Below are 16441 nucleotides of genomic sequence, written 5' to 3'. Positions count from 1 at the left end.
ATGGGCATATTGCAATATTCCACCTCTGCGCTAGATGAACAAATCCTAATTATCAACATTTAATTTGGGGGGGTCCTAATAACAGTCAAAATAATAGTCACAATAACAGAGGCCATGACTTGTTGGATGGAAAATACCCATAGGGGTGGTGTCATCCTCGTGGGGGACTTTAACAGAAGACTGCTGTCTGCTTCAAATGGCCCCAAAGTGGGGCAAACATATAATTGGCAATCACTATTCAAATTATTTGATTTGGAACCTATGAGATTGCAGTCTAACAAGGAGACTGATCCAATCAACACATGGTCAAATGGCATACTCGCATCCTTTATCGACTATGTGGTTATGGATAGAGGGTTGTCCACAAGCTCTAGTGCCATAGTGGTTACCCATAGCAGAGCTAGTGACCATGGTATTCTACTTTGGACTTCCATCCAAACAGAGGGGCAGAAAGAGCTGGAAAAATGTGCAGAGGTTTTCCCAAACAATGCGGGAAATAGATTGAGATGCGCAAAAAAAGGCATAGAACATTTAAATGAAGTCTTAAAAATAAATGAGTTAAAATTGAATTGTCTGTCTACCAATACAGAAGGCAACCTGGAAGGAATAATTACAGCTATTATCCCATCATATGTAAAAAAAAAAAAAGAAAAAAAAAGAAAGGGGAGTATAAAATCAACCAGGACTCAAATCTTATTCGATCCACTCATTCAGGAAAGAAAGAGAACATCTCGTAATGAAACGGCAGCGGTGAAACGAAATTTAGAGATACCATCAGAAAACAAAAATAGAATTATAAAAATATGGCCACGAAATGTAGAAATTGGCAGAAAAGGCACAGAGCCTCTATCAGGACGGTAAATTGGATACGTCTGTACACCTGGTTGAGACAAGACAACAAGGCTAATTTTTGGCAAAACTTTAATAGCTTTAAAAACCTATCAACGAAGATTGATCTAAATCCTATATCGGAGGAAGGTTGAACAAAACATATGCATAAACTGTACGGCATAAAGGGCCATAACCTGGAAAACTCAGAAGAGGATGAGATAACAACATGGCCTTGTATCAAAGCTTCCTCTATATTAAAGTTGGCAGAAGATTTCTCCGAAACTAACCTCATGAGGGTAATAGTAAAATCCAAAGCCTCCTAAGTGCCGGGGCCAAACAGTATCCCAAACTTGGTCTACAAAGCTGATCCTAACCTTTGGGCTAGAATATTGGCACAACAACTTGGGGAAATATTAAGACTGGTCAAATCCCAGAGAGCTGGTGCCAATCAATTCTGGTCCCAATATTAAAAAAGGGGACAGACACATAACAACAAATTAGAGATTATTGGAGATGATGGACTTGTGCCAAAAACTGTTTGCAAGTGTTCTCTTGGAATCATTTAATACCTGGCTGAAGAATAAGAACATATTGACCATTTTCCAAACAGGGTTCAGGAAGAGCTACAGGACAATAACTAATACAGTAACATTGCAATTCTTGAGGGTATTACGCCCAAAAGGGGAAAATAAGTTGTACTGCTGCTATGTTGACTTTTCCAATGCCTACGACCTAGTCTCTATAAATAGACTATGGTCAAAACTGAAAATATGGGCATCGATTCTGCTCTTCTATATTTCATACAAAAACTATACACGAACATGCCGGTGACAGTCTGTCTCAATCAGGAGGTGTCACTTACTGAATACATCGCTATTAAAGATGGTTTGAAAATGGGATGTTGTTTGGGCTCTATCTTGTACAATCTCTACACCGTGGACATGGATCACGCACTGAAGGATGTCAAAAACTTCCCACCAACTACAAATGGCGTGAAAATTGTCATCTTGACCTATGCGGATGATTTAATAATTTTAGATCAAACCCAGACCCAGATTGGTCTTCAGCACTCCTTGAATGCCCTAGATGTCTATGCTAAGAAGAACGTTATGATTATAAACAAAACAAAGACAAGAACACTGTGTTTGACAGATTCCAACAGAAAAATAACAAAAAACACACTTTTTTTGATGGCATAAGACTGGAAACGACTTCGGAAGTACCGTATCTGGTTTTCCCAATATGGGCAACTGCATCGGCCTCGCAGTATAAAGATCATATTGTAACTAGGATATGGAGGAGGTGGTTGGCAATAAAATCTTATGTGGAACACAGGGGTGGAAGTAATATAGAGGGATGTCTTCAAATATATACATTTTCTATCTCTTCAGCTATTTTATATGCACTAGGGACCGTGACACAAAAGGAGGTTGGGTGGCTCCAGAAATTGGAAGGAAAATTATTACGTTCCATAACGAATATGCCTAGAGGAGCACCTGTTGAAGCACTTCACCTAGAGTATGGATAACAGCCCTTGCTTACAAGCTGGTCTATTAGAAAAACTCTTCTGTACTTAAACCTGGATAAAAGGGTAGAAGGAACAAACCAGCTCCAAAGTCTATTGGGTAAAGAGAAAAAGGGCAGTAGTTCGAATTTTTATAGGAAGGAGCTGAGTAGTGTCACAGAATAGTATTTGAGCACATTGGGTCTTGATTTAAATACTATACGGGAACATCCTGATAATGTGTTTGTCATTAAAAAGAAAGCACGTGAAAGGGATAGGATAGTGGACATTGAATATTTGAGTAAGCTCCCCAGATATAGAGAGTATTCACATCAAAGTTTTGAGATCGGTAAATCCAAAAGGTATTTAACAAAATGGTCAAACCCATCACTTAGGAGGTTTACGTTGCAACTAAGATTTAACATCCTGTGCTCTAAAGACTACATAAATAAGTGGAATAGAGCAGCTCAAAAGGGCCAAGATGAAATATATAGGCATTGTTGTACAGAAGTCGAAACAAGTAGACATCTATTAACCTCATGTGCTGCACTGAAACCCCTATATATTAAAGGATATGTGGGTATTGGGTCTTCCATAGAGTTTATATGCAGTGACCAATTTTGGTCAGATCTGATAGGGATGGAATCAGTAGTATATAACGCAGCAGCCTATTACATATGGCAGATGGTGACTGAATAGAGGATTGATTGATATTATTCCTCATAGGGTATGGTAAAAGGCATAGCAAGTACAAAACTAGAAAATGAATTATGAATGTCAATATATTTGTATTTGAAAACTTTGTTTTGTTTGATTTTAACAAGAACGGAAAACTACCTTTTAAAATGTTGTTTTTCAAAATGTTTTATTTTTAAATGTTTTTTTTCTTTTATATGTAAAAGTTGTTCATCACTGAATATAAACTAAATGCATACATAAAAACTAGAATTCTCTAGGGCTTTGAAAGCTAATGAAAGTATTGTCTCAACATTACGTTTTGATTTAGTCTAATAAAAAGGATATACAAATGTGCACTGTGTTTCATTTTGAAACGGCACCAACAGGAAACTAAACTCTTCCTCTGTGCATCATTTCAGAAAATGCAGTCAATAAATGATTCAATATTGGTAAATGCAGTAAACTAGAAAAGTGATTTCACTTGCCATAATTCTTAAATATTTTTCAAAAGTTCCTTTAAATGGCAGCCTTCAAATTCAAAATGTTACCAATCTCTCTCAAACAACATAAAATGTATCACGCCTCTGGGTCCATTCAAATTATTTTAGATATGGTTATTTTTCCTGACTCATTTATTTTACTCATAAGTCTGATTATAGAACCACTAACATTATTAAACTATTGTTCTCATTTAATTTCAATAGTGTTCACTTGGATGGTTGTCAAACCTCACAATTCAAAATGTTAAGAATCTACTATGCAATGAGTTTGATGCTTTTGTTGATATTTTTTAAACCAAGGGAAGACTATATTCTGTAGATCCCACCATTAAGCAGCTTACTGATGCAGTTTAGCTTATAGTGTGAGGACCGTAACCTGTGATCTTAAGTCTTCTGTTTCGTATAGGAACCAACGTCGATTCATCAAGAATCCTACAATTGGATCATTGGAGCTCATACAAATGATAAAATGGCTTCCATCAAAAATGAGTGGTACCAATGATTCTGAAGAAGTCTCCCCATTACATCTTCTCTGAAAAAGAACTCGGATTTCATGGTCCAGGTGGTCACACTCCATTGCCAGTCCTGATGAGAGATGCACTATTTGCTTGACTACCTTTATTATGTATATGCCCCCATTTCATCAAACATAATGGATTATATTTTCTAACTGGGACAATCAGCCCTTGATGACTGATTTTGCTCATTATCTCTGCCTATTTTACTTGAGTGGTGGATTAAAGCATCATGATTCAACATTTTGAATCAGCATGTTTCTTCTCTGTAGTGATGTAAAAGTGGTGTCAAGCTCTCCTTTTAGAAAGAAAGCAATGTGTCAGACTTGACAGAAGATCATTAAGACTTTATGAACCAGATCTGCAAACCCAAACTTTGCTCTTGTTTTACAGAATGTTGGGAACAGATGTTTGCTTCCTGTAATCTGACATGCCCTTCCTCATCCAACAACCAGCCTTCTTTATGAGATTGGGAGTGCATCCATTCAATGAAACTTTGTGCTGCAGTAGAATTGTCTGTACGTGTGGTCGGTTAATGGAACATTGTTTATTGCCATTTTTAAGCTATTCTACTTGAGATGATTTTTAAATGAATTTTATTTTTGGTAGTTTAACCACAAATAGTTAAAAACTACACTATTGACATGAGAAAAGCTAAGCTTTTCCCTTGATTTACCAAAGGTTTGGGGTATTTTCTTTCTGTCTCATCGCCTGACAAGCTCTTCTACTTTTGAGAGCCTGTTTGACAAAACGTCTTCTGCTGGAGTCTTTGTTATGAGCGCTGTCTGGTCTATGTAAATAGAAATATTTCATATTGATTTAATAGATAATGGATTTATTGCAAATTAGATGGTCACCATTTTAAAAGTCAGAGCCCGAGATGCTACCAAACAATGTATACACAGCTGACCATAACAGTGGAAGTCAAATATGCTTTAACCAAAACAAAAATAAAGTAATGGTTGAAAGGTCTTTGATTAATCTTAACCATTGTCACTCTTCTAGGCAAACTTCCACACCATCCTTTTTTAGCTTTTTAGCCTGTCTACACCATTGCCAACATCTGGTACTGTCACAGCTGCAAATCTTTGCACAACCACTCTGTCCCACTTGATTCTAAATCTCTAATCAGGCTACTTTCGTGAGTAATGTATGTTCCTTCTTCTGGGCTCTACCTTTAATCCCTGCTGAGTAAGTTCAATTATTGTACCCTTCTGCATAAGACTATGTGAAGCAATGTGAGATCAGCAGGTAAACACAAAACAAAACATGTTCAGCCTCTGACCTTTTACATGTCAGACGTTTTATTTATAACTGAAACTTAATTAACACATGATGTAAACCAAGATGTTACTTAGATACTCTCACTAACTTCAACTTCATAAATTACAACTACAAATTAAGGAAAGCGGTTGGTCATGCCCTTCAATGATTCACAGAGCGCCACTAAATAGCAATCAGCACTCAACCTCCCACTTGAGACTTTATTCAGTAAGACAATTGTCTTTAATGTGTGTGGGGTACGACACAGCCCTTTTTCTGATTGTTTGTTAATGAGACTTTATTTATTGACGTGACTAGCCTGAAATATCTCAGGTTTAGGCGTTGCTATTGTGACAAGGAGATAGATGAGACAGGGAGACATACGGACCCCTCTCAATGTGGGGCTAATGACCTATGAGGGTACAATCAGAACCGGTCCCACCCAATGGATAGTGAAGGGTAGTTGAGAAGGACCCAAGTCTCTGGCTCCTTATATTATTTTAATATGTGCAGGGCTATTGGTACCACTGTCCCTAACACAATACATATGAGCCTCTGTACTGACCAGGTCAATTTTCCTTATTTTCCAGAACAGATGAGGATCCATGAACATTGAACCCCTGTGAAGCCTGACAGGACTCCATGAGCCAATGAAACAGGAACAAGTAGTAGGAAACTGGAACTGCAACGCACCGACTGCACCTGTTAGCAGCCTGGAAAACCCATCCCAGGGCCAGGGGAATGGAGTTGTGACCAGAATTGCAATGGATGGGAATTGTCCCTTCCTAAAATTAATGAGAATGAGACACCAAACACCCTGTATACCAAACTGAAATGGAACCCAGGAGTATGGTGGTTGGGGGTTAAACAGTCAAAGGACAGAGTGGAAAGAGACTGCAGGGGAACTAGTAAGACCCAGACATCATCCCCAAACACAGTTGGAAGCAACACTCAAAGTTTGGTGAAAAGAAATACAGGACAAATGAGCAGCCTGAGCATATGGCTACCTGAACAAGAATTGAGACTCAAAGGGAGGAGGGGTCAGAAGATTTTTTAAGGACCTCCTGGGAAAGTCCCATCCCCATATGAGATTAGTTCAGCTATCAAATGACCAAAGGGGACAACCAATGTAAATGTCCAATGCAAGACCAAGAGAAGTTTTAGACCATTTAAACAAGGCTATAAAAGCTAGCAGCCACCAAAAGGGATGAAACATGTTTGCTGACATCAGGAGCAGAGGAAGTGAACCAAGAGACCAGTGAGACTAGTGTACACTGTGGAGGAGAAGGCGAAGGAGACTGGAGTATAAAGAGAATGAAGGTATGGTGTTGGGTATAAGATGGTGGTACTAATTGAGTTGTTTGTTTGGGAGTAAGTTAGATTTACTGGAGGAAGGATGGACAGAACAGGGAGGGAAGTTAATAGTACATGTAATACATACTCTGTGTGAGGGTGAAAGAGGGAATTTGGAGTCTGGAGGGTAGCAGAACATAGGTAGGTGAAGTGGTGGAAGTGAAGAGTGTTGGGGAAACAGAAGGAAGTTGGCAGGTGGAGACAGGAGAGCAGAGATAGAGAGAGTGGCAATAACAGGGGATGGAGGGTTTGGACAAAGAGATAAGGGACAGAGGGAAAGACCAGGAAGTGGATCATGGGTAGAGGAGAGAGACTAGATGGGGGTGGCCATATGGGAAGTGGGAGAGACAATTAACCTCAGTTGAAGGAGGGTGTTCTGTAGGATATTATACTGCTCACCTCATCTGACCACTCTGCACTCAATATCCTCTCTCCGTAGCTCTTTCTGTGACATTGTTGTGCTAAATTACTAAGACAAAATAACAACAATCAAATGAAATGGTTTAATTTGAGACAGTCTTATTTGGAAGTTATAATCAGTCTCTCACCAAATACTTTATTTAAACCTCTGCAAAGAGAAAACCCACCTAGACAATTTGACAATGTGGCCATCAATTACAATTAAAGCCAGGATTACAATCAGTGTCATTTTATTCTCCACTAAAACCTCTGCTCAAAACTCAGAAAATTGAGGACAAATTTGAGATTCCATTAAAGAAATGGAGGCACTCTTAACCAAACACATCTAAAGGTAAGTTCAATATAAATGTTAAAGACAAAGCCAATTTGCCTTGTCAAACACACATTAAATGTGTATGGCAGTATTGTGAATTACATCACACAAAAATAATTGTTCAAAATCTAATTGATAATAAGACTCAGAGAACACTTTTACAATACATCTCACATTCCCAGGCTTGTCAAAAAAAAGAATGTATAAACTAACAAGGAAAGAAAATAGATAGAATTGCAATGTCTTAAAAAAAATTAACAGCATCAAATGGGGAGCATAAGAGACAGGATGTGCAGTTATACATTGATGCACCTAATATTTGTGAACATTTATACAAATACATGCACATTTGAAAGCAATTTATATTTGCTATAGTTGAAATCTGATGATACGGATTAAAAACAGATTATACACCAAATATACTACTGAAAATGAATCAAAGTTATTTTTTAATACAACAATGTGAAGCCAATATTACACATTTCATTGACTTGTTGAGATTTTAACTTATTTTGAAGCAACTCCTAATATTATAAGGCGTTTACAACTATGATGCGTATCACTGCCTGCAGAGTGTTTTCCAAGTTATAAATTGCCCAAAAATTGGCTAAGTATCTGTGGGTGGTGGGATCATCATTTTTGCTTTGGGAGGAGCTTGCCCCTTCCCAGAGTCAGTCAAAATCAGTTCACACCACTGATCTCTGGACAAACAAGCACCTCAAGAAGAGCTTCAAACATGAAACTATGTTGGTATCAAGCTCCATTAGGAAGACCTAAACAGGATATATGTACTATGATGGAAAAATTGAAATCTCAAAAGTGCAAAATAATTTTAAAATACATTTGATGACGAAGAAATATTGAGTCTGAATACGATTTGTTGACAAAATGAGTACAAGGGATTAGCTGATCATCTGCTACATCACAAGGAAAGTGGGTAAAATTAAGAGCTAATCACGGTTGCTTAATGTAAGTGATGCCCATGAGAAATCTTTGTACTGTAATGAGTAGGACCGTTTCAATAATATCCCATACTCATGTCAATCATAGAGCATTTGAAAATGCCTTTTCCATCAAAACTATGAACTAGCTCATGCATGAGGCAAATGTTGGCATGACCGAGCATTTGCCCCAGGCACACAACAATACTCTGGCACATGAGAGCCAGTGTATTTGGAATGCTAGCAAGGTATATGCGGCCCCTTCTTTAATGCTCATCCACACCAGGCATATAGAAACTGGCACCCAATAGGCAATTTACAATCCCTGTGCTAAAAACATGTTTTATAATACTGCCAACAACGAACACACAACACCAAGTTCAAAGAGTTTGTGTTCAAACAATACAGTAGAAACTCAATTTTTTGTGATCCTTCTATAATTGTAAATAGCAGTCTCTCTCCTTCTCCTGCACTTCAATTGCCCTTAATGGTCCCCTTTTAGTGTTAAATCCATATTCTCCCTCTTACAAACTCCATTAACATTGATCCATGCTATTAAAGAGCAAAATACATAAGGGCATAATCAAAGGCAGCAGGATTAAAGGATTAAACAGAGGTGTTGCTAGGGGGGGCTAAGGGGGCAATAGCCCCTGGTCTTTTGGCTGTAGCCCCGGATAGAATCTCGGGAGCTACACCCAAAAGGCAAGCTAGCACCCAGTCCTGACATTTCCGACATCAGCGTAGCCCCGGGTCTTTTCCAGACCTAGCAACACCCCTGGGGTTAAGAAACTGTCTCCCACCTTTCCTATCCTCATTGCAGATCTTCTTCCGTACACAAATAGCGTAGATCTTCACAAAGCAGGTTTTGTAGCACAAAAATTGCACAATGTGTAAAACGCTTTCAAAGAGATTAGTACAGTCAAGCATCTCGAATTCAAAGCATAAATATTATTGTATGTTATGGCAGTAAGTTACATATTTGTCTGACTTTGACATTTAAATGCAGTATGTTCCGAGAATCGGATTGCATGACGTCCTCCGCTAGCTCGGGGAGCATCTCTTTATATAGGTTAATACATTGAGTAACTCATACCAATTCTAATGGCAATGGGGAATCCATCAGAAACTACAAGGATGCCTTTGCATCTGCAGGTCAGGCTCTCTACAGTTTCTAATTCACCCCCAGCCAAGACAGAGGTGAAGCAGGAATTCATCACATCCTTGCGGTGACAGGCACGGAAGCCTGGCACACTCCCAGATGTCCATGCCTGTCACCACATCTATAGGCTGAATCCTGAAAGATCTCAGCTCCATGCGCAAGGATGGTTATGACGACATGCATGCCAATGGATTTCTGTGGACTGCAGCTGCTTTGAGGGACACCATGCAGTAATACATCCTTTTTACGGGGATACTGAACCCGCATATCAGCTTTAGGATTTTCCACAAGATGCAGGAACCCCACTGCAGTTTGCTGTTCCCCAGTTTCGATTTACTTCACGCTTGGAAACCTCGTAAAGTCCACCATGAGACTGGCTTTGGATGCGTAGGAAAGGTTGGACAATCTTTTTTCCATACTTTTACCCGCTCCGTTGCCCAACAGAAAGGAGGCCTCTGCCGGTGAAGTATCATGACAAGCTCCAATAATAAAAGGTCAAACATGTAGTAATACTCCTGTCATTTATTAAGCAAACGTTTGTTCAACAACACTATAATCTGCAATGGGGGTGCTTCATGTATGTGTTTACTCTTTCCAGCTTCCCAACGACAAAGACTGAAATACATACTCTAAAAGACGTACATTTTGCACGAACAGATGGATGCTGTTAGGGGAAATGGGTTTATAGGAACTGGTATTTTTACGGCGCACGTCGCACAAAAACACATTCCCAAGTGCCAGTCACTAGCAACCATTTTGGAAAAAGAAAATAGATGTTGAGAAGGGGCACTAGACATTTTCAACTAATAGTATTATTATATACCACGGATAGAGTGGGGAAAAATCATTCAATATAATGTGTACGAGAGACAGGCTGAAATGTCTGAACCAATATGGACTGTCTACGAATTCTTTGAATGGTTTCGTTTCTCCATAAAATGGCAGTAAAAGCAGTGGATGTCCAGAGTAATGAGCAACAAGGGATGGGCCAGTAAGTGCCTCTGGTGGGACCCAGCATCACTTACTCCTAATTTAGAGGCATGATGTATAGAAAACCGGATACTTATCTAGGTCAGAGCAGCACATGACAACTGAACGCGCAAGCGTACGTGAAGATGCTATAACAGGGTTATTAGCAGGTTGGGCACAGAAGAACCGTCCTTGCCGCTCGTAGTTCACTTCCTTTCAGCCCTCCTGAACAGGATCTGGCCAGACTTTTATTGAGTGATATATAGAAAACGTTACATGCATCAATGTCCAAACAGCACATTATATAACAGAATCTGGAAAACTGTGCACGATTAAATTGTGACCGAATACCAGCTATTGAAAATAAAATTGTGCTACCGTAACAGTGTTTTTTGGATCCTATTCACACAACTATTTGCGTATACATGAAGGGACCAACGCCACACAAACAATGTGGGGCATTCGTGGTGGTGTCACTTGCACATCACTGGTGCGCATGAGTCGATCTTCTTTGTGCAAAAGCGTAAATCCGGAAGGCAGGTGCACCTCTCGATGCATAGGAAATTAACGTCCGATATTCGCTACTGGGGCCAGATTACAGACATTTTCCACCGGTGCAGGTGCAAAGTTTGCACTGCATTAGCACTAGTGCAAAGTTTGCCCACTTTTGTAAAACAATGGAACACATAAAAAAAACATTGCACCTTGGCAAGTGCATATTAAAGCACCAGGGCACAAATTTCGCGAGTGCGTGTCTCGCGATTACGGGAAAAGTATAGGCAGTAGGAAGTCGGTTCTAGGTTCGTTGGAAAGCCTAGATTCTAAGCTTTCAAATTTCGTTCCTAGCCCAACCGGTTCCAGAGATACGGACGATTAAATAAAGGTAGTTTTTCGGATTTAAAGTAAACTCAAAATTACAGGTGACAGCTTGCAGCTGCAGAATTGACAGGTGACAGTTGTGCAGCTGTAAAAATGACAGATGACACGATTTCTAGGAGGCAGTTCTACTTAGGTTAAAATAGTTTGGATTAGATTATTTTAACTAAGAGATTGGTTCTGCACAGTTCTGCTAGGTACTCACAATATCAATTTGAAATAGGCCTCGTCACGGATCTGGTCAGGTTTTGGACTGGACTCCGGTTCTGGTCTCGGCACTTCATAGCGATCTGGATTTCTGGTTCTGCTCACAGCGGTCTGGTTTGTGGTTCTCTCGGGTTCCGGATACAGCACTGCTTTCTGGATACTGCTACAGGTTCTTGCAAAAATTCTTGGCAAAATTCAAACAGCTCGCCCGGCTGTTGAATAGTTTGGTTTGTTTTGAGGCCTGCTGAAGAGGATTCAGCTGGTGGATTCAGGCCTCTCTGCTACAAATTCTGGAGTTAATTTCTGCTCCAGGCTCTGGAGATTGATGGATTTGAAGTCTCGATCTCTGGATGTGAAGTCGTCGGTCAGCATGCTCCGCAGCAAATGGAATTGAATCTCTCTACCTGTCCCAGCAGTCTCTTTTTAAGTATTTTGAAAATGGGTGTGTGCCTGGGCCTAGCTAAGCCTGCCCCTCTCTACTTGTCATTGGCCCAATTCTCCCCTCTCCCATGATTGGGGGAACTGAGTTGTGAGTCAGAGTGATGAGGTAGATTTTATGGCCAGAGGGCCCTCCCCTGTCATTTTTACACACAAATCTATATTTGATCCAAATACATATTTCCCAAATACACAGTTGTTTTTACATCACCTACACACATCATATATCACATGAGGTAGGCACTGTTCCGACTCTGGTGTTTCTAGGAGCTTGGGTAAAGAAATGGCAACTTATTTTCAATTTTAGTGGGTTATGCAACATTGGTTTTTCATTAAAAATTATACACATATACACGGCCTGTCCATACATACTCCAGTAAATTCCCATGTCTCTAGCTTAAACACAGAGTCTGTAGTATCAATAAATAGCGGGGTTTTGCCCCAGAACATCACACAAATGGGAGTTTGGGCTTGAATTGTGGGCAAAGTTTTCATTTTAAGGATCCCCAAATTTCACATTTCTGTCATCTGGTTACCAAGAGTTATCAGGGTTTCTGTAAAATATATATTTGCTTTCAATTCAAAGTACTTCAGTGTTTGAGTCCGCCCCCAAAGTTTGGGGATGACAGTGATCACATGTCTCTCCTGGCTGGCAGATCTTTGTTGACAGGAAACAGTAAAAATCACCATATCCTATTCAAGGGAAAAGGTCTTTTGTGTGGGCTCCAGCAAGCTGAGGTCAACAGACCAGGGGGCCACTTTGCATTTGGTTAGCATGACCATGTGATATCCTGGGCTTTCTGAGGTGAGAAGGTTTCCCAGCCTTTTGGCCTGTTAATCAAATCAGATTGTCTCTGGGAACAGCAGGTGGTTAGATTTTTAATTAACCCACAGTCTTTTGAAGTCCCAATTGTCACAGAAGGCTGATTAGCTTCTGAAGTAGCAGTTCTCCTGTCAGAGTTTAGACCGCTAGCGCCGCCTTGAGTCCAAAGCGGGTACTGCATGCATTTTTTTTGGATCAGTCTTGAATTAATGCATTTCAAACAAGAGATTTTACATGGAAGTATATTATCCAGGTTCAGCACATGGCACTGGTGTGGTAAAGCAGTAAAATAATTTTGTGCCCATAATTTAGCCATATTTTACCTGAAGAAAATGAATTTCCAATAGTTATGGGTTGCTTTTGGCAATCAGCATTGCCCCTTTTGCAATGGTTTCAGGCTACTGTGTGTAGCCCAATGGTGGTTTTAGGCAGTGCCCTTCTGTGCCCACAACATAGGCAAAAATGGGTGGCAGCCTATTCTTCATGCATTTCCCTGTGCATTTTCTGGGAAGTTCTGGCCATCATGATGTTTTCAATGCCAATAATGCACAGTTTTTGTGGTAGGGCTCGGATGCATAGGTAAAAACATCCCACAAGCGTAAACTTTGCCATAATGATAATACCATGCAAACTTTGCACTTTCACTGGTGCAATGTTTCTGTAATCTGGACCCTTGAAAGCACGTTTCCATGAGTGCAAAATCCGCGCAATCTCGTGCTCCTGCCTGGCTCAGAGCGCGTGTACGGCCATTTTCTTTTCTTTTTTTTTTACCATTCTTTGCATTTGCTTTGCATAGTGACAGCAGCAATGCATAACCATATCTTGACAAGAAAGCACAAGCAGCAGGAAACAGGGGTGGAAACAGGCAAGCCTTGAAACATGATCTGTCTGGCAACATTGATAAAAGGATGTAACAGTTTCCTTCCATAAAAGACCCACCCTGGGGAGATGCGCTCCCAGTGAAGTGACAACCTGGATGCTGGAGCATATAAAATATGAGTACACAAGAGGACCACTCAGTGCATCATTTGTGCCAGGGGCACATCCTCACTCTTGCCATCCCCCCCAAAAAAATAAACACACACACAGACCACTTGCACATTAACGGAATGAACAACCTGAAAAAGTACATCATTTTCTGTTTGTAAGGTGCCCAATCATTTTGTGATTCGGTTAGAACTGTATTGCACGGAGGCCCCTTGGTCAAACATCGGTTTGCTAAGTCGCAGCTTGCTCTCCTGGTTACCTTTGGGATTTTAAACTGGCAGGGTTGCACCTTGCGTCTTGCCAGGAACAATATATGTGAAGGTGCCTATTTTTGGTTTCTGGTGTTAAGGGAAACTGGCATCTGGTAGGGTGGGATGGGTGGAGTACTACATCTGATTAGGACCACTGATATTTGCATGTTAACTAATATGATTAAAATATCTGAATTTGTAGGTAATACCAGAATTATTGTAATACCAGCACACATCCGACAGTCACATTCAGCAAAGGCTACCTGATGAAAAAATAACAGTGCAGCTATACTTCTATCAAAGTAAACCAACCTATCAGAATGTGCTGCTCCCATGATAAATGCCGAAAGAGAATCAAGTGGACACGTTGCATAATAGTCGTCCCGTAAATTTTTCATAGAGATGGATACAAGGACAAATTATCAAAATTATTTTGTTTACATCATGCAGCAATGATGTCGTTTATACAATCTTCCATTACTAGATGCTCAGTGCACATTATGAAACATAGCAAACCATTGCAATATTCAAACTCCCAAGAAACAGCTCACATATCTAAATAACGCGGTATTCCCGCAGCAAGACGGGGCAATTTTCTTACAGCAGTTACAGAGTGAAACTAGATGTGTCACCAGGGTCAATCTTGAGAAGGTCATCCTCACTGCTGTGGCGACCACTGGAGGATCAGCCATGAAGTCTTTATAGCCCTGCAGAACTAACATGGACAGACTAGACATTCTAAACTAATTGAATTAGATCATACAATAAAAAGGGAAGAAGGACTTTGTTGGAAGAGAATCCTGCCAGACAGAAACTGTGAGATTCGAAAGCAAGAAGAGACGGAAGGTGAGGAGACCACGACCTGAGATGCTTACCTGAAGACAGGGGAATTTTGGGAAGGTCTGCTGCGGATGGAGTGGCAGACCAGCAGAAGCTTCAGGTACCCAGCTGGTCGAGGATGATGGTGTGCACGCTGGAATCAAGACCCTCAACCCAAAGGCAGAGGAACAGAGTGGAAGCACCGCAGTCCCTGCAGAATTCAGAAGGAGACTGAAAGGGAGGTCAGAGAAACCAACGGACAACCAGAGGGTGTCGGTAAACAGCCCATGATGCTGTGGGTGGAACCCCAAAGGGTCGATGACTAGCAGAGAAAGCGTTTAGGACCCCCAATATATGACGAGCAGCCTTCTAAGCCTTCTTCGTCACCGGAGTAGTTGGGAAAGAAGATTTCTGGAAACTACAAGCCAAAAGAACACATAAATAAGGGCCTTGTACCCACAGCTGAAGAGTGAATTGTGAAGCAGATAGACAGTCCTGGGCAGGGTTGTGAACGAGAAAGGCCAGGGGAAGGCCGGGGGAAGGGAGATATTCCCCCACCATTTGTTGAACTCTCTGAAAAGCCTCAGAAAGGGCAGGGGACGGGACAGATTCCCCCATCAAATACTGAGCTGCACAAGAAGCCTGTGAACGGCCACAGGGCAAGGGAGGCATTCCCCCACAGAGAGTTGAGCTGTCAAAACCTGAGGAAGGTTAGGGGGAGCAAGACATCCACCTGATATTATGAATTGGAACCAGAGGGGAGGGAGTCATCCTCCTGGCCAGCAAGAAATCCAATTCCCAAGGAAACCATAGTGAAAACAGCTATGGCCAATAAGGAACATTGCTTATAACCTATATATTTCCAGAAGCTGATTAACCTGAACTTTATGTTGCATCAGTACGAGTCTTGTGAAATGGATAGCAGCCGTCTCCCTGGATCTGGACCTTTCAAATGCAGAGTTTCTTCTCCTTTAATCTGGAGAATCCCTGTCACATATTAAGCTCACTCCTCCTAGTTCACCATTCTCTTGTGCCCTCAAATGTCTGATGTTTACCCTAGGCACACAGCCAACACTGAAAATTGACATTACACATCTGACGAGAAACTGCCCATGACCAACGTGTAACTCTCCTTTCCAAATAATGTAATCATATAGCGGATTGAGGCACTAGTGCTTGCCTATCCCAAGTGAGCCAACACTTTCTAAATCCATGCGCGCTTCATTCGGGGCCATAGTCCTCCACAGCCAGCCATGTATCAGTCAGTAAGAAATGTCATCAGGTCACCTGCTTCTTATCCCACTCCAGTGGCTTCCGTTAAAGGCCATGCAATTTTAAAGTTGAGTACATTATAGTACACCTACACTGGCAAAAATAAAAGGCTGCACTGTAATGCCCAGAATTATAGAGGGTCTGCAGACAGAACATTGATAGCCACAACCTGTGAAAATAAGAGGCTAAGTTTTACAATATGCCAAATTAGAGTGAAACTACTTTAAGGTGGAGGAAAGGGGAACACATTTGTATCAGATCATAATGCAAATCTCATTCTGTACTGGAAGAAAATGACACTCGGAGAAAATACAGAAAAGGA

The sequence above is a fragment of the Ambystoma mexicanum genome, chromosome 12 (genome assembly GCF_040938575.1).
Source record: "Ambystoma mexicanum isolate Mex_15411 chromosome 12, UKY_AmexF1_1, whole genome shotgun sequence".
NCBI classification, from domain to species: domain Eukaryota; kingdom Metazoa; phylum Chordata; class Amphibia; order Caudata; family Ambystomatidae; genus Ambystoma; species Ambystoma mexicanum.
Note: the sequence above shows the minus strand (reverse complement) of the source record.